The 24,691-nt window shown below is 36.9% G+C and overlaps 1 protein-coding gene and 1 pseudogene across 1 annotated transcript in view; both read right to left on the reverse strand.

The window, feature by feature from the left end:
• The window catches only part of LOC135783475 (E3 ubiquitin-protein ligase TRIM39-like), a 43,472-nt gene extending 19,412 nt beyond the window's left edge, over positions 1 to 24,060 (reverse strand). Inside the window, exon 1 of the mRNA XM_073811870.1 lies at positions 23,999 to 24,060. The gene's annotated coding sequence lies outside the window, so the exon portion shown is untranslated. The remainder of the gene's footprint in view (positions 1 to 23,998) is intronic.
• LOC135783476 (E3 ubiquitin-protein ligase TRIM39-like) lies at positions 470 to 24,131 on the reverse strand (annotated as a pseudogene).
• Between the last annotated feature and the right edge of the window lie 560 nt (positions 24,132 to 24,691).

Below are 24,691 nucleotides of genomic sequence, written 5' to 3' on the forward strand. Positions count from 1 at the left end.
TATACAAACTGGGTATCTTTTATCTCGTTACACATGTAATATATACAGGCCTGTCATAGACGTCCAAAAAAAAACCCAGTTTAAAGGTCAAATGATGACCGTAAATATGACGTCCAAGTATGGTCATGGTTGGACGTCAAAATAGTGGACCTAGTTTGGCTGTCGAATAGATGTCCAGAGTTGGTCATGGACCGACAGACCCAATGTAGACATGATCTGCATGTCTATCTGACGTCCAGTGTTTATTGGGATACTCATACAGGTAATGTTTTTTATCGAGTTCCACATCCTTTTCATATTAGACGTATAAAAATGTTCTTCTAAATTTTTTTTCCTTGCCGCTCTTAGCAGCTGATTCAATTCCCTCTGAACAGATTTTAGTGCTACACGATCATGATTTTTAAAAGCAGTTATTTTATTGTTAATGCAGTGCTTTATCTCCTAAGTAATATAGACTTTATTATTTGGGTAGATAGTAACCTGCTTTTTAGTAGAGATATTTATAATCAGTTATCACTTCTGTGGTTTCATCTGAATCAGCACTATTAAAAAATGTCCCAATCAGTGCATAGAAAACAACATTTCAAAGATTGAATGCTATTATACGATAATATCTGTAGGCCTACATTTTTAACAACAGGTTTAGTGCTTTTCAAAAATGTCCTGTACTTTGGAATTAGATATACTGTATCCTGTAGATTCTGTTAGCTCTTGGAGAACACTTGGGGCCAGATTTACTAAGCGCTTGCGCCAGCGTAAACCATCATTTTGGCGGTAAATAGCGATGTCGGAATTTACTAAAGACGCGCAGTGGATCATTAGCGCTGAAAAGGTGTGGTCTAGTTCTTTTTGCGACTGACCTGATTGCATATGCATTTCTAGGAGTTTCCCTTTCAGACGCAAACATTTTGGGAGGAGACTATTTAAATGATTCACGCAACGCGATTTACTAATGTTTGCGCATGTGTTATGTATGGCATTTGCGCGACTATTTAACGCCGAAAAAAAGCATGTCTTAAATCATTTTGCGCTCGAAATGGCTGCATTTGTTGTTGCTAGGAGGAGACATCGCAGAAATCAGAGACTGCATGGTAGAAGGGAGAGGATTTTTTCCACACGTATCAATTTATTTGGAATGCCAGAACAACAAATTATCCAAAAATTTCGTTTGCCATGCCATGTTATTCTAAATTTGCTGGAAGAAATACAAGACGATCTGGAGCCCTCAACTAGAAGGAGTCACGCAATCCCAGGTGTTTCAAAACTTCTTGCAACACTTCATTTTTTGTCCTCCGGTTCTTTTCAGTCTACTGTGGCTACGTTAGCTGGAATTTCACAATCCGCATTTTCACCTGCGTTGTCCGTGGTGCTGAAGTCCTCTAAAGGCGTCAGGGGCATTTCCTCAATAGGACCACCACCGGTCTTCTTCACTGCTGCTTTATTAAAAGCGACCTTTTCTTTTGTACGTCTCCTTAGGTCATGCCATCTTTTCTTAATTTCATCAGCGGAACGCGATTTACCCCCTATTGCATTTACCTTTTTCGCAATTCAGTTCCAAATGTCCTTTTTGCGAGCAGTTTGGACATTGCGATTTTGAAGCATTTTACTATAATTACTACACTCCTCTACTAACACATCCAGTTCTTGGGCAGAAAACTTCTCCCTCCGCTGCCTCTCCTTGGTCTTTTCCGCCATCATTTTACCAGATAAGTTCACGCGTCTCTCTGCCTTTATTTATCGGCCTGTATATCACATGCACCTGCAGGAGCATCATCTCTGCTTATTTGCAACCATGCGCTAATTTGCGCTGCTCTTAGTAGATTGGTTGGTCATTATGGAAATCAGCTGTTGCGCCTGTGTTATTTAATTAGCGCTTTTTTAGTAAATAACCCGCAGATATCACCACTCCCATCAGCGCATTTTTGGAATTGCGCTCATGCGCTAATTTGCCCTGTTTAGTAAATCTGGCCCTTGATATATTGCTCCAAATCAGGTAGTAACAGTTTTTATTTATATAGTTACAGTGTTATATTTACTTTCAGTAAACTGACAATAACCACAAAGTGAACATGGATACAGCAATGGTTTAAATATATAACATACAGGAAGTGTACAGTATGTAGAAGGAGAGCGAGTGTGTCTATAGTCCACCCATATGGACCCATTCCTCACTATAATAAACACTTTCATTATTCATCATTTCATTTCCTTGGAAAAGTTTTATATGAGGGCTTAAAATGTGAAATTTAAATATTAAAGTTAACTTAAATAAATGAACCACCATTGCATGAATACCGAATTAGGCTTATAACACCAAATGTAGTAAAATGACTTTTTATGTAATCTTCAACTCTTATTCTGATGCTGCACAATACAAAACGACTATTACATAAAGATAATGTCTATTTATGATTCATATTTCTATAAAGCTTAAGTTTAATGTTTTACATTCTGGATGTGAATTTATTTGTTGTAATGAACAGGTGAGATGATCAGAGGAGCTGAATTTTTACCTTTATCATTAAAACATGGACTAAAGTATGGAAAGAGTTTCTCAGTGAAAGTTTGAGCAGTGAAAGAGTAGATATGAGACCTGGACTCTAAATCATAAAAACAAACCAAACCCTCCTCATAATCCACAAACACCCCGACCTTCTGTGGTTTCACTTTCAGACACAGAGAGACAGAAGGACCAGCAAGAGCTTTATATTCATTCTCATTCCTCAGCCACACAGTCCAGAATCCATTCTGAGGAGATGTTGTGATCTGTCCCTTTCTGTTAATAGATTCTCTGGCCACTCCTAAATCCCATTCAGTTTTGTCCTTCACCTGAACCTCAAAATAAAATCTCCCTGAGGTGAATCCCTCTTTTCCCAGGACACAGGGACAATAATCAAATCTCTCTGGATTATCTGGGAGTTTATGTTTAATGTCTCCATGTTTCACTTGTTTTCTATCTTCAGACAGGATGAGTTTTGGATGAGCTGTATCAGGATCCAGAGTCACATCCACTGAGAGAGAGATGAGAGAATATGAATGACAATATAAAGATGTTGATGTGTTTATAATAGTAGAGATGAGTTTGTGTATGTAAAGTATTATTGTTAGTGAATGTGAGAGAAGAGTGTAGATCACACATTGTACCTGCAAACTGCTGCATCTTCATCAACACTGTCAACACAAATCACAATAAAACATCAGCAAGAGTTTAGAGAAGAAACATTATACTATATTAAAACTAAATTTCTATACCCGATATTTGGCACAGCATAAAGTTGAGAGTTAGATGAGAGAAAAAGTTGCGTTTCTTAACTCTTGTTCTTAAAGTGCCCCTCAGATGGTTTTTTAAAGTTACTTAATATTGTCTTGGAGTCCTCTACAATAGGTTTACATTCATATATTGTCAAAATAAACATTTATTGTATATACAGTACTGTGTAAAAGTCTTAGGCTGCCATGCCACAATTAGATTTGTTGTTTTTGCAATGTTATAGTGATGATATATAATTATTTCTCAGTCTCTTTAACAGAATACATCCAGAAAATACAGGAAATGTTTATATAGTATTTAAAACTGTATAAAAATGTAAACTGATGTGTCAAGTATTTAGGGTAAACTCCCCTTCCACTTGAGCAATAGCAGGAAACTGCTATTTTTTACTTCATTCTGCTCAAAAACGCTCAAGATGTGTTTAGTGCCAAGAGAGGTCACACTAAACACTGACGATGCCCAAAGAAGACATTTTTTATTTTTGTGCACATATTTCCTGTATTTTCTGTTAATAAATAGATCGAAAAATAAATATGAATGGACATTAAAACTTCTAAAACATCAAGTCTGGTGATGGTGGCTTAAGACTTTTACACAGTACTGTATATCACCACATTTATTTTAGAATGCTGAAACAGTTCACAGATTCAGTCCGTCTAAACCCCTCCTCATCGTGAGCCTATGAGTGGACAGCTGGCCTATAGTTTGTTTTGATTGATCTTTTCCCATACAGCACCTGACAGAAATGAAACTGCCATTACCAAGGTACATAGCTACAGTACTTACACAAACGTGACTGACTGATAAAACATTACAGTTTGTAAACCAACATCTTGCTACGTCCTTTATCATTTCTTGAAGTCATAAGACATCCGACAATTGATTGACACGAGTGCTTTACAACTTTTAACCCTAAAGTGGGCAAAATGATTTCGTTTTTTTAAAAACTTTTTTCTGGTCAACTAATAAAAACTTGGCTAATTTTGGGAGCCCTTAGGAAATGCATGGGAATTTTTTTATTTGTTCAATAAACAGCAATAAATCCAACACAATGCAGATCATACATACATACAAATGAAGGGGTAAGCCTATACAACATCCTCAGTGTGACCAACATTCACACACTCACACTCATAATGGTTTCCATGTTTTGTGGGGACATTCGATAGACGTAATGCATTTTATACTGTATAAACTGTATATTATTTTCCCTTCCTCTAACCCAAACCCCAACTTTCACAGAAAACGTTCTCCTACTTCACATTTTCAAGAAACATAATTTTTTTTATTTATAAGCTTGTTTCCTCATGGGGACCTCAAAATGTCCCCACAATGTGATAATTACCAGGTACACACACACACACACACACACACACATTTTAATAATTAATAGATATGTACACTAGATGTCGCCTTGGCTACGGCAGTTCATTGGACCGAATGCATCAAATAGAGCCGCCATCTTGAAACAAGGGAACCCCACATCGGCGTCATTGTAGGCAATGGTGTAACGGAAATAAAATCACCATAAATCGGCATGAGATTTTCTTGGTTTTCTTTTGGTTCGTTTCAACAGTCAGACATGTATTTAGCATTGAGTCCAGAAAAAATTTTAAGTTTTGATATTATGAAAATCTACTTTTTCTAACTATAATGCATAGTGCTAGTAGACCTAACATCCATACGCAGCACAAAAGTCATCGGCATCGTCCATGAATTTGAAGTACAGGCGGCGATAGCAGCATTACCTATCTACGTCCTATGACAAGACCCCTGTTCCAAGATGGCGGCGGTTTTGACGCATGCTTAGAACCCCAAGGCTTCTATAGTACATAGTACATATCTATGTTAACAATTAATATAGGTCCACTTAAAGAAATTAATTTACAGGGACATAAATATTATAGATGTTGTTAAATACATGAACAGAATCATGGACCAGTGGCATACATCAGATCTTTACATATACAGCATAATACTCGGCATGTATGGCGGCTAATTATAGTAGCAGATAAAGCAATGTACTTTGCTAGCTGTTTGGCCGTTGGGCATCCTAAGCCGTTGTAACCCTGATATAATACGGGCACACTCATACTATCCAAACTAAACCATCGGCCAGCGCAATTGTCCCCCCTCTCTACTCCCCCAGATGCACGCACTTACGCTATACTTTTATCGATCCGAGGCAAAGTGCACTTTTGTCATTAAGATGTGATTGTTTTGAACAAAACAGAAAGCACTATATTAACACTGGAACTCATCATAATGTTAAGTCAGTGTTTTTTCTTCAGAGTCGTTTGGTACGCAATGACACACAGCTCTCTCACATGTCTATCATATTCCTTAGTTGATCTCTCGCGTGTGCAGCTCGGACATTCACGTAACCCTGCTGCGTGAACCATAAGGTTTTAACAAAAGTTTTTTAATATATATACATATATATATATATATATATATATATATAAAATATTTAATCCAGATTAATTGCATGATTTTCGTGAGTTAACTCATGTAATTTACCTTAATTTAACATTTTTAAAGTAGTTAATACTCTAATCAACATGGATGTGGACAAATATATGCTAATGCAAATGTATGTTTACACCAGCCTGTTTACATTTTCAACAGAACCATCAGCCATTGTTTTGTATATGAATTTTCCTTTCAGAAGACCTTTTTCTTTCTCCATTTCTGTTTACTGCTGCATCATTTGTGACCCATGCTGGCAAAATGAGTTGGAATGAGCAAATTTTCAAAAATTTGTTATTTATATTTTGACATTCTCTATTAAAAAAACTTCACAACAATGCATGATTTGTTGGAATCTGACAAAACATGACAGAGCTACACAAAAAACAATTTTAAGTATTTGGTTAGTGTATTCGAATCTAGTCTGTCATTTGTTATCTGTAAAGTTCATTGTTAGTTTTCATATCTAGTTAGGGTCAGTTTAGTGTTGAGAATATCCTGTCTTGTTTTGCACCTTGTGGGTTTTGTTTTCCCTGTTTTTGTAAAACAAAGTCCTGTATTGTTCACCCCTGTATGCACTTGGGTTCATCCGCCCCAAAATCCTAACAATATAATGTTACACATCAGATATTTTTCCCCAACAGTTAACGAAACATTCACTGAAGAAATAACAGATCTGCGTGAATTCTTGTCAAAACAGATATTTTTAAAACTGTAATTCTGTCTATGTGTCTTCATACCGGGGTCGGGCACTTGCGTGTCTGTGTGCACGCGCTTCAGATGTCAGTCAGTGCGAGGAAGATTATTTTTGTCTCTTATCTCTCTTTATAACTCTTTTAGCATCAGTCAGATGCCAAACTTTATCTCTCTAATAATAATTTTAACAGGAAGCAAGTCCTGCATTTTATTTTCTCATTCCTGGGTTGATTCCAAAATACGCTTTTGCTCCCTTTCAAGGGCACTTCAGGATGGGGTAAACAGATGCTCCAGATAAGAGATTGATAATTTGTTATATTTATATAGCGCTTTTCTGCAGCACTCAAAACGCTTTACATATAAAAAAGGGGGATTCTTTTCAACCACCACCAATGTGCAGCATCCACCAGGATGATGTGACGGCAGCCATATTGCCGCAGAACACCCACCACACACCAGCTTATTAGTGGAGAGGAGACTAAATAATAAAGTAATATGGCCATTTAGTATATATGGGGATGATTAGTAGGCCAATGGGCAAACTTTGCCCAGGATGACGGGGCACACTCCTACTCTTGATGTTTTCATTGCTTTATTCCCCATCAAGCGGCCACGCTATGAGACATAATCTTATCTCCCTCAAAAGTTTATGCATCAATAGCTCTGATCATCTAAGGGAATAGGGCATAGGTATGATCAGTTCATCCATGGAACACACATGTTACTAATAATTAACACCTAAAAAAAGTTATTGAAGAAACAGCCATTCACTGCCAATTACTGTGTTTGGTGCACACTTAACCATAAATATAATCATTCACCTACCAGACTGAGTGAATTTCTCCTGTAGTTGAGTCAGGGCTGTTAGAGAGTCCACTCTCACATGAGTCTTCATACTGATCTCAGACCAGTTCTTCATATCTGGAGGTCTGAACAGGGATGATGGGCTAATCTGCAGGAGAGATAGAGAGAGATAAATACTTTTTTTTTTTACCTTTAAATCACCTTTTAATCTACCTTACCAGATCAAAAAAGTTAAAACGTTACATTACATTACAGTACATATAAGCATACATAAAAAATTACACATAAGCACACACATCTGAAAATAACATCCAAACAATAACCAAACATTACCAATTTTAAAATTTTAACTTAATCCGAATAATGAGGGGAAAAAAGGAAAAGAAGGAAGAAAGAAAAGAAAAACTATAAAAAATATAAACAGTTTTCCACAATCACTCTGAGAAGCGCACTCAGTCCTCCTCACCCGCACTCCCAACATTCAAGAGAGAGAGAGAGAGACAGAGAAAGAGAGAGAGAGAGAGACTTTTTGACTTTCAAAAGCCTTTTAATTAACAATTAATACAAAAAACATCTCTTTTGTGAACAGAAGACAAGTTTAGCAAATTTTCTGTCCAACAAAACAAACAGAGGAATTAATCTTGCACACTCACAAAAACAATGAAAAACAGTATCAAGGGCATCACAAAAAGGACATGTAGATAAAACCAGTTCATTAAATTTTGATACAAAGCTATTTGTTGCCACCGCACAATGAAGTACTCTCCATTGGAGATCTCCAGACCTCTTTGGAATGGGGGCCTTATACAATACCCTCAAAGTTGGAATAATTTCCGAAGAGACTCAAAAATATTCTCTCCATTTGGTATCAATACGCCCTTACAACGGAGTGTAAAACAACGATTTGTTTTAACGATTTCAGTAAACAATTTCAGTAAAAGGTTATTTGATTCTTGATTCAGGTCAGGAATTATATTGACTAGAAGATCCAGGAAAAACCAAGATCTCTCACTATTTGCAATAGAATTGTTTAAATAAGTCAAGAAGGATTGAGGAAAAGATTTTTTAAGGTCTTTAATTAATCCTTCAACAAATCTCTCTGATCTAATCCCAACTTTATCAGCGATTGATTTAGCCGTAAACCATTGTCCATTTACAGAATCAATTAGATCTTTACCAGTAGCTATTCCTGTTTTCAAAAACACATAAATTACTGAACTTGAAATTGGACGACTGGTTTAAAAAAGAGGATTAAACCATTATAGTTTTAAAAACCCATAATGCTCATCCTCTTCTCTGACCTTTTTTAACAACTGCCATGTTTTGAAAACAGACACATAAAAATTAAACAGGGAAACAATTACCTTTGAAAAAAAGATTTTTTCAATTAAAAACAACTGTTTGTCTAACCTGATTCCCCCAATATTCTGTAAAACAGACAAACCCAATGCAATCCAGGGTATTTTGTGTGAACAATACAGTAGCTTTTGTAATGTTTGAAGCCTTTATGTCTTCACCCTTGCTTCCAAATTTATTAATCCCTGTCCTCCCTCTATTACTGGAATATATAAACTCCAGGAGGTAGCCAATGATAGCCATCCCAAAGAAAATTGACAAAGGCTTTTTGGATTACTTTTAACAGCTCGTCAGGAGGATCCAACACTAAAAGTCTATGCCACAACATTGGGGCTGCTAAATTGTTAACAATTAAACATCTCCCTCTGTAAGACATCTTTGGGAGGATCCAACTCCTCTTCTGAAGTCTCCCCAACACCTTGTCAACTAGTCCTTCCCAATTTTTTTCCATGTAGGTATCAGTTCCCAAATAAATTCCAAGACCTTTAAAACCATTTTTAACCTATTTACATTCTTGTGGGAGCTAAGGAGGGCCTATGTTTTGCCACTCACCCAGTAACAGGGACACACACTTTTCCCAATTAACTTTTGCAGATGTGGCTTTTTTAAACATTTTCAGACAAGACATTAAAGCAACCACGTCCTCATTGTTCCTTATGAATAGAGTTATATCATCAGCATAAGCTGTAAGTTTAACTGATGGGACATCCGGAAACCCAGGAACATTAAGTCCACACAGTTGTTTCCTTAAAGACACCAACAAAGGCTCAATGGCAATGGAATACAAAAGTCCAGATAAAGGGCATCCTTGCCGTATGCCCCTTGTTACTGCAAAAGGCCTGGTTAAACAACCATTGATCCGAGGCATGCTTGATGTTTCATTGTATAAAAGTTTGATACATGAGATAAACTTTGGACCAAAACCAAAGGCCTTTAGAGTCTTCAATAAATAAAGATGGTCCACCCGGTCAAAGGCTTTCTCTTGATCTAACGATAAGAGTCCAATGTCAATTTTATGTTTTTCAGCAACTTTTGAAAACGCGGTTCTTGTCGTGTTTTGGCCAACGTGATCTGCCGTAAGGTCTTACTAATGCGCGTATATTGTATTTAGTCCTCTTTATTCAGATATGGATGTTTTTACGCATTCGGCAAAATAAAAATTAAATCAAGACGAGCTGAATATCAAACACTGTTAAGACTCAACACTGTAATATCATTAACGTTATAAGAAACTCCGTTCAAAGTTGTTCAACTCCGGAATGGTAATGCTAATTACGTGTTTTATATAACAGTCTGCTTATAATAAACCCAAAGAAATGAAGAAATAATGATTAATAACAATTTATTATCTTTATTAATTAACATTACCAATACGCGCTGTTCTCCGAGATGAACTTGACAGCCTTTTGTGCAGCGAATTTGTTTGTTTTTTTTTTTTATAAGTTAGTTAAGGCGGTAGGGTTGCCATTTATATTTAAAGTCGCAATGAAATTGAAATGAAAAACTGTAATTTATTTTGGAATATTGTGGTATTAAATGACTTATATGTGAGCTTCATTATTTTGTAAAAATTCATGTGCCCTCATAGCCTGACGTTGTCATACTCAATTCTAGTCAGAATTTGAGTCTGATACCGCTCCATTGAGCTAAAATTATGAGGCGTGTCTCAACCGAAAAATGCCTCTCCACTCAATTGGATAGACCTATGATGAATCAGAGCAACGGAGTGTGTGACATGTTGAAATTACGCCTTTTGCAGCCTGACCAAACTGTTAGTTATTTCGCTACAATGACACTTACATTGTGATTATACCAAGTCTGAGTTAGCGAACGTACATCAACACCTACTATGTTTACAACATTTCATTTATATCACAACATTAAGTATTTACTAAATCATACAGTAAGACTATCTCTTACCATTTGTACGTTAGGTGAACTTCATCCACGCCGATAGCTACCCATTACGTTGGCTTGAAAAATATCGGAGCCTAGCATGTCCCTCCACTTAGGGCGCACTCACATTATCCAAACCAAACCAAGCCCCAGCGCGATTGTCACCCCTCCCTACTCCCCCAGATGCACGCACTCACACTGTACTTGTATCGATCCGAGTCCCGGTGCGTTTTCGTCATTAAGATGCGATTGTTTTGAAAAAAGCAGGAAGTAAAGCTCTCTCTTAACACTGGAACCCACCGTAATGATAAGTCTGTGTTTTTTATTTGGAGTCGTTTGGTGCACGATTACAGACAGCCCTCTCACATGTCATCATATTGCTTAGTTCATCTGTCACGTGCGCAGCTCGGACATTCACGTAACCCCGCGGCGCGCATCATAAGGTTTTTACGGAGGCAGATGAAGGTGAGTGGTCGCGCAACTGACGTCTTCACCTTTTGAATCGCGCTCAGGCGCGAATGTGCTCACACCACAGCCTTCCGTGCCTGAGCCCAAGTGAACCGCGCTCTGGCCCACCTCTGCAACCCGGCCGCGGCGCTAATAACCAATCTGCGCTCGGGCGCGGAACAGAACGATCACACTAGTCAAACAAACCAGGCTTTGGGGGTCAAACGCTCCCGAGCGCGGTTTGGATAGTGTGAGTGCGCCCTTAATCAGCAGTCACGATTCCGGGCTTCCGAAAAGAAGCTGGCAATGACCGCTAATTATATCCATCTCGTCGTGCACGCCGAGTTGCATCGCCGTGATACCCATTTCAGTTGCTTCTTTAACTTTGTCCTCCATAAGTGCGACCAACTTTTACCGAATCCCGTAGGAAGGACGGCGAAAACATAAACAAATGCCTTGATCGCGTTTCTCTGTTCCTCTTTTTAAATCAATGCTCTGTCGATATCTTTTAGAACAGACTCAATGTCAGAATCCACACATCTGAATTCTACAGCAGCAGCCATTTCATTGTAAACAGATTGAACACACGCGCTCTTTGGTGACGTGGTTGTGTTGATCATCTGTCCATCATCGTATAAAGCCCGCCCTCACAATTTGATTCGTCGGCCAGTTTTGGTACTCGCATAGTAGCTCCTCAACGGAAAAACTCCAGACCGATCTTCCTGTTTTTCAAAATGTGGTGGGCGGGGCTAAGATCGGCTGGCACCCAGGCTAGTGCCCTCATATTTTTTCATCAAAAACGCAATTCTCCTCAACTCTCTCTTTACTTCCGGTCATATGGTATGGCAGGTGGGCAGAGTCCAGGAGAAGATCGCTGCGATTAGCAATTAGCATCAAGACCCAACTTCGATGATCCAATCAGATCTCGATAGACAAATATAAATCCAGCCCTGCCTTATTTCATTTCAGATGCCAGTTTCAATCAGATATACGTCACCACGTGGAAAAAAAGGCAATCGCTACTTCCGTTTCATGGCGACTTTAAGGATCCAATACAAAAAGAAACCATCAGGATGCACAAGGAGAATATGATCAAAGATGATGTAATTTCCAGTACATGAAAAAAAAACGTTAACTTTTCTTTACTCGTTTTCTAAAAGCACTCACAAACTTCTTCAATCTGAAACGCAAATAGTCAATATCACTGAGAGACATATTACTGCCTGATGCCTGTGTCACATTCTCATCTAAGTCAATACTCTCTTCAGGCCTATCTTGTTCCTCAGTTTGCTCTAATTCACCAGTGGGCTTCACATTATCATCAACTTCAGTCTTTTTATCATCAGGTGTAATCTTTTCTGACCCAGCAGCCTCTACATTACAAGCTTTTTGCACCCTTTCTTCACTTTCAGCGGGCGCTAAGTTTACAACATTCAAAACAACTGTAGCATTTTCATTAAAGGCACACAAGGCAAGTCTGAGTATTATTTCTCTACTAGCTCCCCCTAGTGTCTGGGAGTAAATGCGTTCTATATCTAAGACTATACGAGACTGAAGGACACCGGGTCGGATACAGCGAACTTACAAGTGGGGTATTCTTCCTACAGACGGTAGGGGCGGGCGAGAGAGTCTTCATTCGTCATGTAATGAGTCATTTAACCATATACCGACTTACGAAGATGATTTATTAACATAAAAATGCTGCCTTGTGTCCCTTTAAACAACTCATTCTCTGAAGCATTTACAATCTGCTCTGAATTAGCTGCTGAAACATTCCTTACAGCCTTTTTAGCTACAGGACAAGCTGACAACATTTCATGGACTCTGTACTAATAAAGATCATATAATCTCTACCCATCACTGTCAATTTTACTGACACATCAAGTATTGAGAATTCAGGACTTAATATCATCAAAGCCTGACGTCTGAATGACATAACATGCTTCAACTCTTGGGCTTTCAGTCTCAACGGAATCATTTTAATTGATTCGATCAATTTTCCATAACACGCTAAAATGGCCTCGAGCTTTTTTCAAGGATAAACAGGGGGACATTTGACAACATCACTTTTTTCGAAAGGTTAGACAAAGGTAGGACTGGAATGAACACATCCTGAACAGTCAACCCACACTCCACTAAATGATTAACCATTTCAACTTCTTTCAGAAATACAACTTTTGCTTTATTCATCCTAGAAGCGGACATAATGTTTTGTGCACCTATTTCTCTACCAATAGCAACCAAAACATTTTCAACACTTATGGACTCATCTGCCGGCATACATTTACACGCATGTCGAACAGACAAACCGGTAAAGCCATCCGAATTTGAGCCCATTTTGCTAGTTATGCTGATAAAACAGCACTATAACACTTCTTCTCTAATCCAAAGCAGTATCAAAAGATATTAAACTGGGAAAAGTATGAAACTCCGCAAACTCACGTCTCACACGCTCCCCACACTCACATCGCACATGCGCAACAGAGAGAGAGAGAGATTGACCTGTAGAAGATGAAGATGATCTTCACTGTGTGTGATCTTCTCCAGCTCACTGTCTTGCAACTTCAGCTCAGTGATCTCCTGCTCCAGATCTTTAATGAGATCTTCATCCTGTTTCTGTTCCTCCTCCATCATCTCCATCATCTCCGTCTGACATCTCTGAGAAATCAGTTTTTCATTACAATTCATCACCTTTATTTATAAGACAAATCAAAACATTATCATCCATCAAATATTTCACATCTTCAACTCACTTTTCTGAGTTCTGCTGAGTGTTTGACGTATTGAATCTTCTTGATTCTCTTCTGGATCATCTGCTGAATGTCTGTCTGTGTCTTCATCAGTTGAGTCTATAGACAGATACATTTGATCATCTTCTGACAAAAGATCATGTTGTTTGAATATGTATAACAGATGAATAAAGCATGTATTTATGTTGTTATGAACTCGTACTAGGGCTGTCAACGAATATTCTAAATTCGAATATATATTCGAATAGTAAAAAAAAAAAAACGAATTTCGAATATGAAAATTAATATTCGAATAAATTTTTTTTTTTTTAAAGCCCGCAGTAGTAGAGGCGTGGCTGTCTGCTTTGTAAGTGGGCGCACTAATGCGCCTGGTTCAGGGACAGGTCACAGTAGTCACACTGTCTGTCACTGTTAAAAGTTGACGCGTCTTGCATGGAAGATGGCAGAAAGTCGACCGCAGCAGAGAAAGCGATTTTAACCCCCAAAAATCTAAAAAGCTATGTCTGGAAGTACTTTGGATTTTGGTCGGTAGGAGGTTAAATTGTTGAGCCGCGAGATAAAGTTGTTAGCATACCATTCGACCACTAGCAACATGATGTCACATCTCGAAAATGTGCACCCAAATGAGCATGGCATCTTGTACACACTGCATATTAATTCGTTTGTCACTTCAACTTTTAATGCTTAACCCTGTTCTGTACACACACACTTCAGTAATTTACGGGACTGACAATCGCATTCTACAACCGCATTAACTCCCGCAAACTGCAGTGACAACCGCGTTTACAGAAACTTTGCATAGTAGCCTACATAACCGAAATGAACAACTAGTTAAGAAAGTGTTTAAACGTGCATCATGGACATGACAGGTCTCTCTTCTGAAGAAATAAATTATTACAAGGGGGAAAGTCTTCTGTATGCGCGGTACAGAGAATGACAGAGGCACAAGCGTTTGCTGACTAGTGTTGCCAGATCTTGCACTAATAAAACAGCGAACAAGAAAAATCCAATAATAAACCAAATTAATCCAAACGCTTTACCTCAAAGATCAAAATATTGGTACTGGCACCTTCACATTTTAACAACACCAAAAACTTGATCGCTTCATGAGCCAAAAGCCATAAACGGTTAAGCGCTAAAATGGTATGTGAGGTCAAAAAAGACGAGGACCTGGCAACACTGCAAGAGCGCGCGCAGCCTCACAAATGCGTACAATACACAACGACACGACGGAGGTTTATTGCAAAACATAATGCTGTTAAATTATTTTCATCAAAGCTGTGAGTGATAAGCATGTGAGACGGCAGACCGTTGCTATGGTTATCTCCGTGTCAATCATCATATTTTCACATTTAAATGCGGTTGTCACTCCTGAAAGTTTGCAGTGTGTACGAGACCACAATGTGTGGAACTCCAGCTAAACATTCACGTCTTAACACTTACTTTGCATCGCCCGCCACAAGCTATTTGTTTGCAACACAACAAGAGGTCATACCGGAGAAATTAATTTCGTTCATTTGTAAGGTCATGAGACCGATCAGTGTCGTGGATGGAGCAGGCATCAGGGAGTTTTGTCAAGCAATGTAACCGAGGTACCATATCATTTTGATGTCTCTTGATTTACTTGTTTTGTGTATGTAATATACGTTGTCAAATATGTTTAAACTTAAATAGACTACCTATAGAAGTAGTTATGTCTCTTTATATTAATTTGTCCTGTTATTGACGTAATGCATCGTTAAACGTCGTTGAAAAAAATGGGCAACCAGATATTCGAATAGTTCGAATATTCGTGGAGTTTTTAGGGAGAATATTCGAACGTCATTTTTGAGCAATTTTGACAGCCCTAACTCGTACCTTCTTCACTTTACTCTCCTCCTCTAGAGGAACAGTGTTGTGATTCTTGTGATCTCCATCAGTACAAAACACACAAACACGTGTCAGATCATCGCTACAGAAGAGCTCCAGAGGTCTCTCATGTTTCTCACATATATAGTCATTTATATTCTCCACCGGATCCAGCAGTTTGTGTTTCTTTAAGTTCAGGACTCTCTGGTGAGGCTCCAGGTGAGTTTCACAGTAAGACATCTGACACATCAGGCAGGACTTCAGGGCTTTCAGTTTACTTTCATCACAGACATCACAGAGGATGAGATCAGATCTTCTCAAATTGATCTTGTCAGACTTAACTTGACTTGACTTTTCTTTAAAGATCAGTGTGAGGTCTCTAAGTGTTGTGTTGATCTTGAGCTCTGGTCTTTTAATGAATATTTCTTTACAGTATGGACAGTTGTAGATCTGACTGTTGTCCCAGTACTGTTTCAGACAGATCCTGCAGAAGTTGTGTCCACATGAAGTGCTGACTGGATCACTGAACACATCCAGACACACACAACACTGAAGCTCTTCAGACATAACTGAAAAACACAGAGAGAAATCATCAACATTTATCACTAACAATTTATATATTTATTAATTGTGAGTTGTTGACTTACATGGAGGATCATCTTTACTGCGTTTTCTGGTCCGTCTTGGTGTTGGTGATGTTGGTGAAGATTCTGCCATTGTTCAACTTCCCTTTAAAGCTTAAGAGGAAACAACACAAATCACAACATCACATCTGACACCCACTTTATCAACTGTTTTAAGTTTAATGAACTATAAATTTCTCCTTTTGAAAGAGTCATCAACCTTGAAAATGTGTTATCCACCTTACCCACCAGATGGGCAACACACATAGGACCCACACTGCCCCCACCTAATGAAGCCCACGTTATATCAGGGTCTAGTATTGGTACTGGGCTGGTCCCTTATTATGTAATAATTATACTTTTAATGTTTTATTGTAATTTACCTTATATATTTATTTAAATAATTTGTTTAAAACTGATAACTGATAAAAGCAACATAATTTCTGTTTCGTAAATGTTAGTTTTTATCATGAATATTAAACTGTTCAATTATCTATAACATCACAAAACATGAAGGGGATGCAATATAAAAAATCTAATAAAAAAACTGTAGAGGTCTTCCTAAAGAGATACAAGGCTAACAATCCCATTTGATGCCCCAGGTCACAAGATCCTGACCAACCAAATCCTGATGTGGGACTTTGATTTCCTATGTGTAAAGTTCTGTATAAAAGGTGGCATGGCAAAATATTCGGGGAAGCATTCTTTAGCAAGAATCTTCCTCACAGTCTGTGTAGGTATTCAAAGATTAAGGAAGCATCTATATTCAGAACTTCCCACCTTGCTGTGTGTCTATATTGCCAGGGATGACTTTGATTCTGTGTCTTATGTTTTTATATTATGCTGATCATTTTAAGTGGTTGATTTAATAATGTGGTGTTCCTAATTCTAGTTGATGACTTAATTTATTGATTTAAGTACTGTATAACCTGCTTGACAAAATAAATTGTTCATTTTGAAATACCTCTGAGTTGGTTAGTAATTACAATAAATATTATATGTATGATTGAAATTAGATGTTGATGCTTACACTTAAGTTGTCTCAGTTAAAGTTAGATTGGAGAATGCCTTGGTTTAAGTTAGACTGGACATCCTCAACTTAGACTTGAATGGAGAAACCTCAACGTTTAACTACATTGGGGAAACCTCTTCTTAAGGCTAAATAGCATAAACTTAAATTAGACTGGACATCCTCAAATTAAGTTTATAGTAATGTATCCGCATTATATACTTATAAAATAAACTAAATTATGATCAGCTAATATTATTTATTTATAATTGGAGTCAGATTAAAAATATTCACAGAGTCAAAGATTAAAACCAAATTTTAATAAACTAAACTAAATTGTAGTAACTGATGATAATTTCTTTCTCAAGTACTGAGGAAAGCGAAAACACACTGATACCTTCGCCACGCCTTTGAATACCATTGTTGGGCTGGTGGGTGGTTCCTTACATCTGTGTACATGCAAGGCTGTGTGTTCGACCATATGTGTACGTTCGCTTAAACATAAAAATAGTTAGTATAGGCTTATACCTTAGCCTTGAATCACAGGCCTCTGACTGTGACAGATCCTTTGCCAAACAACTCGGCAAAAGACAAACACCTCTTGACTGCCTTTCGAGACATATAGGTATATATATTTTAAAGGCACAATGTAATTTCAATTACGGTAAGTGATTGGGTTGCAAGGGTGCAAGGGTTGCATTGGAGTTTAGTTAAAACATATAAATCGGTTTTAAATGTCCCCACTAATTATTAATAAAAATTATTCAACATACTGTATGTTGTGTATGTGGCTTGTGTGCACTTGTATCACTATTTATATATAACTAATGCACAAGCATTTTCGAACATACATCAAGGGTGGAAAGAGAACTGAAAAAAAACCCTCAAGTAAAAGTACTGTTACTTCCCAAAAACATGTAGTGTGAGTAGAGTTAGAAGTATGTACTAAAATCTACTTAAAGTTTGAATTATGAATTATGACCATGAATCCACTTGGATTGTTATAAAATGCCAATTTTTAAGTTATATTTTATTCTTGCCTTTTCACATTAAAAGACCTGTGTATTTTCAGGAATATAAAGGGCTGTGCACAGGGACGTACACAGATATTTGGGGTGCAGGTGCAGGGCTCAGGTGAGAAAATAATGCACCCTTCATTTTTCTTGGACTGTATCAGACTGTTTAACTGAGCTTAGAGGAACATGAGTGAATTTAAACACTATATCAAATTTATAAATATAAGAGACCAGTTGCTTCTGTACTGAATAACTAATTTACATTATAAATTAATTTAAAAAAACATTTACTGGGATAAAGTTTGGCTAGGTTTTTTTTGGTGAAATTACAACCCTAAGCCTTTACTGCAGTGGCATATAGCCAATGACATAAAAGTGTGCGTAAAAACATCCTCACGCGAAATTAAATATTTTATTTGGTCTAAAACATGCTAGTGGGATTGTAAAATGAGGCAATGTAGTTGGTGTTTTTGATCATATCTTATATCAATTAACTTATCTCGTAATAAAATATAATGACTAATAGACACAGTGTTTGACTCCGCCTCACATGGGCACCCTGCAACAGTTGCATGAAAGTCCATGCGACCATGTCAAAATAAAAGTTTCATTATCATCAAGTGTTATTTTTCTAGTTGTTCACTTCGCTTTCCGACTCATTGATACACTGTTTGTTGTAATTATATCCAAGAAGCACACAAAGGGCACTTTTCCCGTCGTCACCTCAGTTTAGACCTGCGGTGTACTTTCAGCAAAGATGCTTATATGCAACCTTCCATTAGAAAACCTGCAACAGTCAACTTTGCTAGCATGCAGCACCTCAGCCAGTCAATAATGATCAATGATATCTTTTTGCGGGAATTCAGAGTGTTAGAACTCTCAGTTACAGTTTACATTTGTCAGTTTCTTGCCAGAATTTTAGATTACATTTTAATCTGTTCAGTAAAAACGGCTTCTGGTCTCCTTCCTGTGTATAGCAGCGTTGTTATGCTAATATTACAGGCTTCCCTGAAGAGGGTCTTTCAGTATGCTAACCATATTTGTATTTTCTGTATCGGACTCTATCACACTTCAGATGCTATTTCATGGCGTTGGCATCAAGCCTTATCTCGCATGATGTTAAAAAGCCCAGGTGTGTTTGCCATTGAGCCTCAGTTTGGTTATGGCTAGTTTAATTTCTGTGTGCTCGCTTCATTTTTTCTCCAGCTTTGTGTGTTATGCACAGGCGCCGCACACGTGCATGATCTTGTTTGTTCTGCAATCGTTAAGTTTTATCGATTTAATTCTTATCGACAATTAAAAGATTGGTAACCCTCAAGAGATCCTTAAAAAACTTCCTTAAGTGTTCCTAAGGCCACAAAATGACACCTTCCCAAAAACTGCTCTAAAAATATCATACATCAATATTTTTTTTTTTTCATTTTAAACGATTCAGTCTTTTAGAACTACCTCTGCCTGAAACTAACATATCAAATATTAATAAAATTTGTGGAAATTTTAACCCTTTATATGCCTGTTTGTTTACATTGGCCAATGGTTTTTTAACCGAAAAAACAAAAAACTAAATATTTTCCAAAAAACACATTTGAACCACCATGTGATTATTATTATTATTATGCCCTGGGATGGGTCAAAGATTGATCGCAACATTGATTTTGATGCATTGTTATTTTTTGAACAGGGTCACATTTAAAAAAAAAAAAAAAAAACTCACACTTGTGATCCTAAAGCCACAAAATGACACCTTCCCATGTTTTCCCTATAACAAGTCCTTAACACTTCAGTTTAACAGTAACTAAAGTAATTTGCACAGCGATGCTCGGTTGAGTCATTAGTTTAGTTTTTGGCCCGCTGCTCTTGCTCTCAGGTGTTGTTGCTGTGCGCGTTAGGGAATGTAATGCGCCAGACGTCATCACGTCGCTATATCATTGATATCATGATGATATGAGCTTTTTTATCATGTAAAAATTTATACCGGTATTATCCTGAACGGTATGATATGGCACACCCCTATTCAATGTCTTGGCAAAGTTTATCTTGTTTATCGTTATTTTGATTATAGTTACCCTCTCGTGAGATTTTGTTTTCTGTTAAATAAAGTCTTTGTCCATACTCACCTGCATCTAGGTTCTGTCTCTCTTTCTCTCTGATGAGAATCATGACACCAATGACTTAAAAGATATTTTACAACTATAATATAATAAATATAAAACCACAAATATTTTTGAACACATAGCTGTCACAGTGTGTGTGAGGAAGGAGCGGGCAGGAGACACTAAGAATAAATCCAACAATAAACTTTAAAAAGATTATAATGTAAAAATGAATCAAACATTAGCCAAGTTTCCATCACCATGATTGTATGCGCATTTGAAGCATCGCATCAAAAACAAGTGATGGAAACCCCAAATTTCGAATAAAAATCGAAACGGGGTAAACAGGTAGGAAAGGAGACCCGGAGAGACAGATACTCTCCCCTCCCCGATCCTCTTGTTTGAAGTTGAAGAGCAGGTGGTTGACGGCATTCTTTTTAGCTTATCTTCATTGTGGTTGGTTTTTCTATTACGATGTGCATGAGGAAGAAGCAGGCAGAAGACTCGAAGAGGAAAACGAATCCAACAATTAACTTAATCGGAAGACTAAAACGCAAACATAAATGAAACATTTACACACTTATCTAGATTAAACCGACAATTTTAATCGGACGCACGTACGTTGCCACTGTTACGGCTAGTGACTAAACTGACCTCTGTAAAAAAATACAAATGTTTTTGTTTCTAAAAGACAAGGTGTGACAGCCAGGCAAGAGTTTAAGGGTTTATAGCTAACATTATATACATTTATTTTACATAGATACGTTAGCTCAGTGTAACAACTGAGCCAGATCAGACACACAATAACTTTTTATATTTCATAAATTTAAGTGCAGACCCTCACTCAAAAAACAGGCTAAGCCCAGGGGTCCATGACACTACCCCCGAAACTGCTTTAACACTTCAACGCAGAACAGACCTCTCGTGACTATGGCAACACATCAAGATTAAAGTTTTACGACCACAAAAGAACAGGCGCGGAGCTATGGGCGGGCCTGGGCCCGCCCAGATTGACAGCTGGCCCGCCCAATCAGAAATGTAAAAAAAATACTACTCTGTTCTGCAATCTCATCATGGATTATGTTCTTTGTGTTTATGTTATATTAGTATATTAACCCAGCTAGTTTAAATGAATGTTTAGTATTACTTACTTAATCCAAATCATATCTAGTCCTTGTTTGGTATCTATGTAATCCGTTTTTGATTTCCTGAATGATAATATGCATTATGTTTAGGAAACTCTTCTTCATAATAATATTATGAAACTCTTTAACATTTCCATCTTAACAAAACAGCATTTTGGAAGACAAAGACAGTTAACTTTCCCTCTGAAAGTGTGACCTCTGATTGGGTCAGACACATCTTAAAGGTGTGACCTCTTTACAGCTTAAAAGCCCCTACCTAAGAACACACAAGGAGTTCTTTTGAGTTCTGCAGAGTTCTGAGTTTTCTTAAGAGTTTGTTAAGTTCTGAGTTGAGTTCTTAGGTCTTTTTATATGAGATGGAGTTCTGAGGTGGGAGTTGTTATCTGAGTTCTTATCTGAGTTGTGTGTGTGTGGAGCATTGTTGCTGAATTTGTGTGGAAGTTTCTCGGAAGTTAAGTTTGGTTCACAAAAGCCATTTGTTTATGTTGTTGTCAGTGAAACCATCTATATATAGGGAGATGATGGGCATTTAAACATGGGGTGAGCTGTTAATATGAGATTTAGATTTAGAGGTTAAATCTCTTAATATTGTTTATGTTGTTTTAAAGGAGTCATCATTCAAGTGACACGTCCACACATTTGATTAATGATGTGCATTTCATCAGTGTATCAAAAAATGTCAAATTATTCTATTTATCTGGAACTTATGTTCATATTAACTGATTTTATATAATTTTTTCATCTCATCCAAGGACTGATGGTGTGATATAAAAACACAATTAGTATAAACTGTGCACAAATTTCAAAGCAACAAAAAAAAAACTATTTAAAAAGAAAAAATGGTAACACTTTATTTGTTAACATAAGTAAATATACATTAGCTAACGTGAACTCACAGTAAGCAATGGGCATGGGGCCATGGGCCAGTTACCGGTTTCAAGGTATACCAAGGTTTTAAACAGTCGAGGTTTCAAAACCACTAAAATTTTCTGTAACACTGTTTGCAAGGTATGAGCTGGGTTTACACAAAATGAATTAAAGCATTAAGTCATGTAATTTACATTTAATATATATTACACATTTTTTAAATAAAATTATAATTTAAATGCTTTATTTCCACCCCGCATACATGTTGAATGTTGCTTAAAACAAAATGTATTGTGTCCAGTTTCAAAGTTGTTGTTTGTAAACGTCTGACATTTTTTTATTGCAATGGCAAAACCGCAATACTGTGAAACCGTGGTATTTTTGCTTAAGGTTATCATACCGCCAAAATCTCATACTGGCCCATGCCTAGTAAGCAATAAAGTTTTAAATAATTGATGGGCAGCCATGGAGAGGGACGAGACAGGCGCGGGCTAACCCTCAATTCAATTTTTATGAAAGAAACCCCTGGCCATTGACGCGAAGCGATTGTTTCATTCAGGTAGGATTCATGCTCTAGTCTTGAGTAAGGAATAAAGGGTTTTCACAGACGTCACGTTCTGGGCGGTAACCCGGATGCGTGGCCATTGTGGAGGCATTCGGTGTAAAGAACTGAACGGAGTACAGTGGAGTATTGTGCGCTTTAGATACTTTAAGTGAATTTAGAGATGTCTAAACAACAGAAAACGCGTCTAAGATGCAAAGGCATATAGGGAAGGACTTGTATTTCGAGAAATTACAATTTATAGGCGGTGCAGATCCCTGCTGACCTCATATTATTTTTGCTTCAAAAGTGCATAACTCACCTGTAAAAATCATTAAATTATTCCATAAATGTTTCTTAGTTATAAAAAAGCTTTTTGTTTTATTAACTTTTTGTTTTTGCACTTTAATTGTAAAGATGTTCCTACAATAAAAAACAACTAGTTTAAGATTTATATTCCCTTGTCCTTTTTGAACTATACTAGAAACCTCTCCCCGCTGTAAAAAAGTAACTTTTACTCTGAGTAAAATTAAAATGACTTACTTTTTACTTTTACTTAAGTAGATTTTTAGACCAGTAACTTTACTTTTACTTAAGTAGAATATTTTATTACTCATTCCACCTCTGCATTCATGTGTATTAAAATTACATTTGCCTCCGTTCATAGAGAAAGGTAAACATTTTTTATCTGTACACATTTCCTTGCAAGTACAATTTTTCCTGTATTATTGGTGTCCCCTTCAAAAATTGTTCTTGAAAAATGTTATGTTTTTTGTTCCCCCAACATTTAGATGAAATTTTCCCCCCTGTACATACCGTATGTTTACACATGTGATTTGCTAATCATGTATCTTATTTAACGTGATTTTCATCTGCTGTTTTTCATTCGGTCTACAGTCCCCATAACGTTACTGTACTTCCTGTTTAAACTCTTAAAGCCATGTGACTCAATGACAACGCTAAACTTTAAGTTACAATGAAGCAAATGAATGACAGTCTACATTGATTAAAACATTAACATTTCAGTGTATATCAACTAGTTCAACTAATTTATTATCCAGACTTTGTCTTATGTGTTCTAGTTAGACATAAACCCTACTGAACCAGAACACTAACATTGTTAGTAACTTGTTTAGAAAAATTTCTGATACATTTCCATCATGTTACCTGTGAATGAGTCTCAGATGTGTTCATGTATGGCTTTAAATGTCTCAAATATCTTCTTTCTTTCTTGAAGATCTCTTAAAAGGCTTACAGAAAGTAGACCCTCAGTTTAGTTTCATTTTCACTTAAAGCTGTCGCTCCCTGATGATGTCATAGCTCCTCCCACATTTTCTCTTACATATAAAGCTGATGTTAATGTGAATCTGTATGTGTTCGGTGTGTGAAGTTTATGTGCAGTTTCAAAGAATATATAAATGTCAACATATTTGTAATACATATTATTAATTATAAAATGTTGAATTTTATTCACCAGGTTAAGGAGGCATCAATTATTATTTCACAGGCTTGTTGCTTGTTAAATTAGAAAATACACAGCAAAACTAAATTATTTTCATTGTGAAAAGCATTTATTGTAAAAACACCATCAATCTAAAAAAAAAATGTAAAAATTTAAATGAATTATACTGCAATGCAGACATTTTTTATTGCCTTTATTAAATAATTTTTACCTTGTATCTGCTTTATACACTTATGTCTTTGCACCGAAGTAAAAATTGCGACAATTTATTACATCCATTTACTTGCATTAGAATTAAAGAGAATTAAAAAAATTATTTTAAATATAAAATGTATTAAAAATAATTAATGTAAACTTTTTAAGTTGTGAAAATTAAAGTAATTAATGTAACAAATGTA

The sequence above is a fragment of the Paramisgurnus dabryanus genome, chromosome 2, assembly GCF_030506205.2.
Source record: "Paramisgurnus dabryanus chromosome 2, PD_genome_1.1, whole genome shotgun sequence".
Lineage (NCBI taxonomy): Eukaryota > Metazoa > Chordata > Actinopteri > Cypriniformes > Cobitidae > Paramisgurnus > Paramisgurnus dabryanus.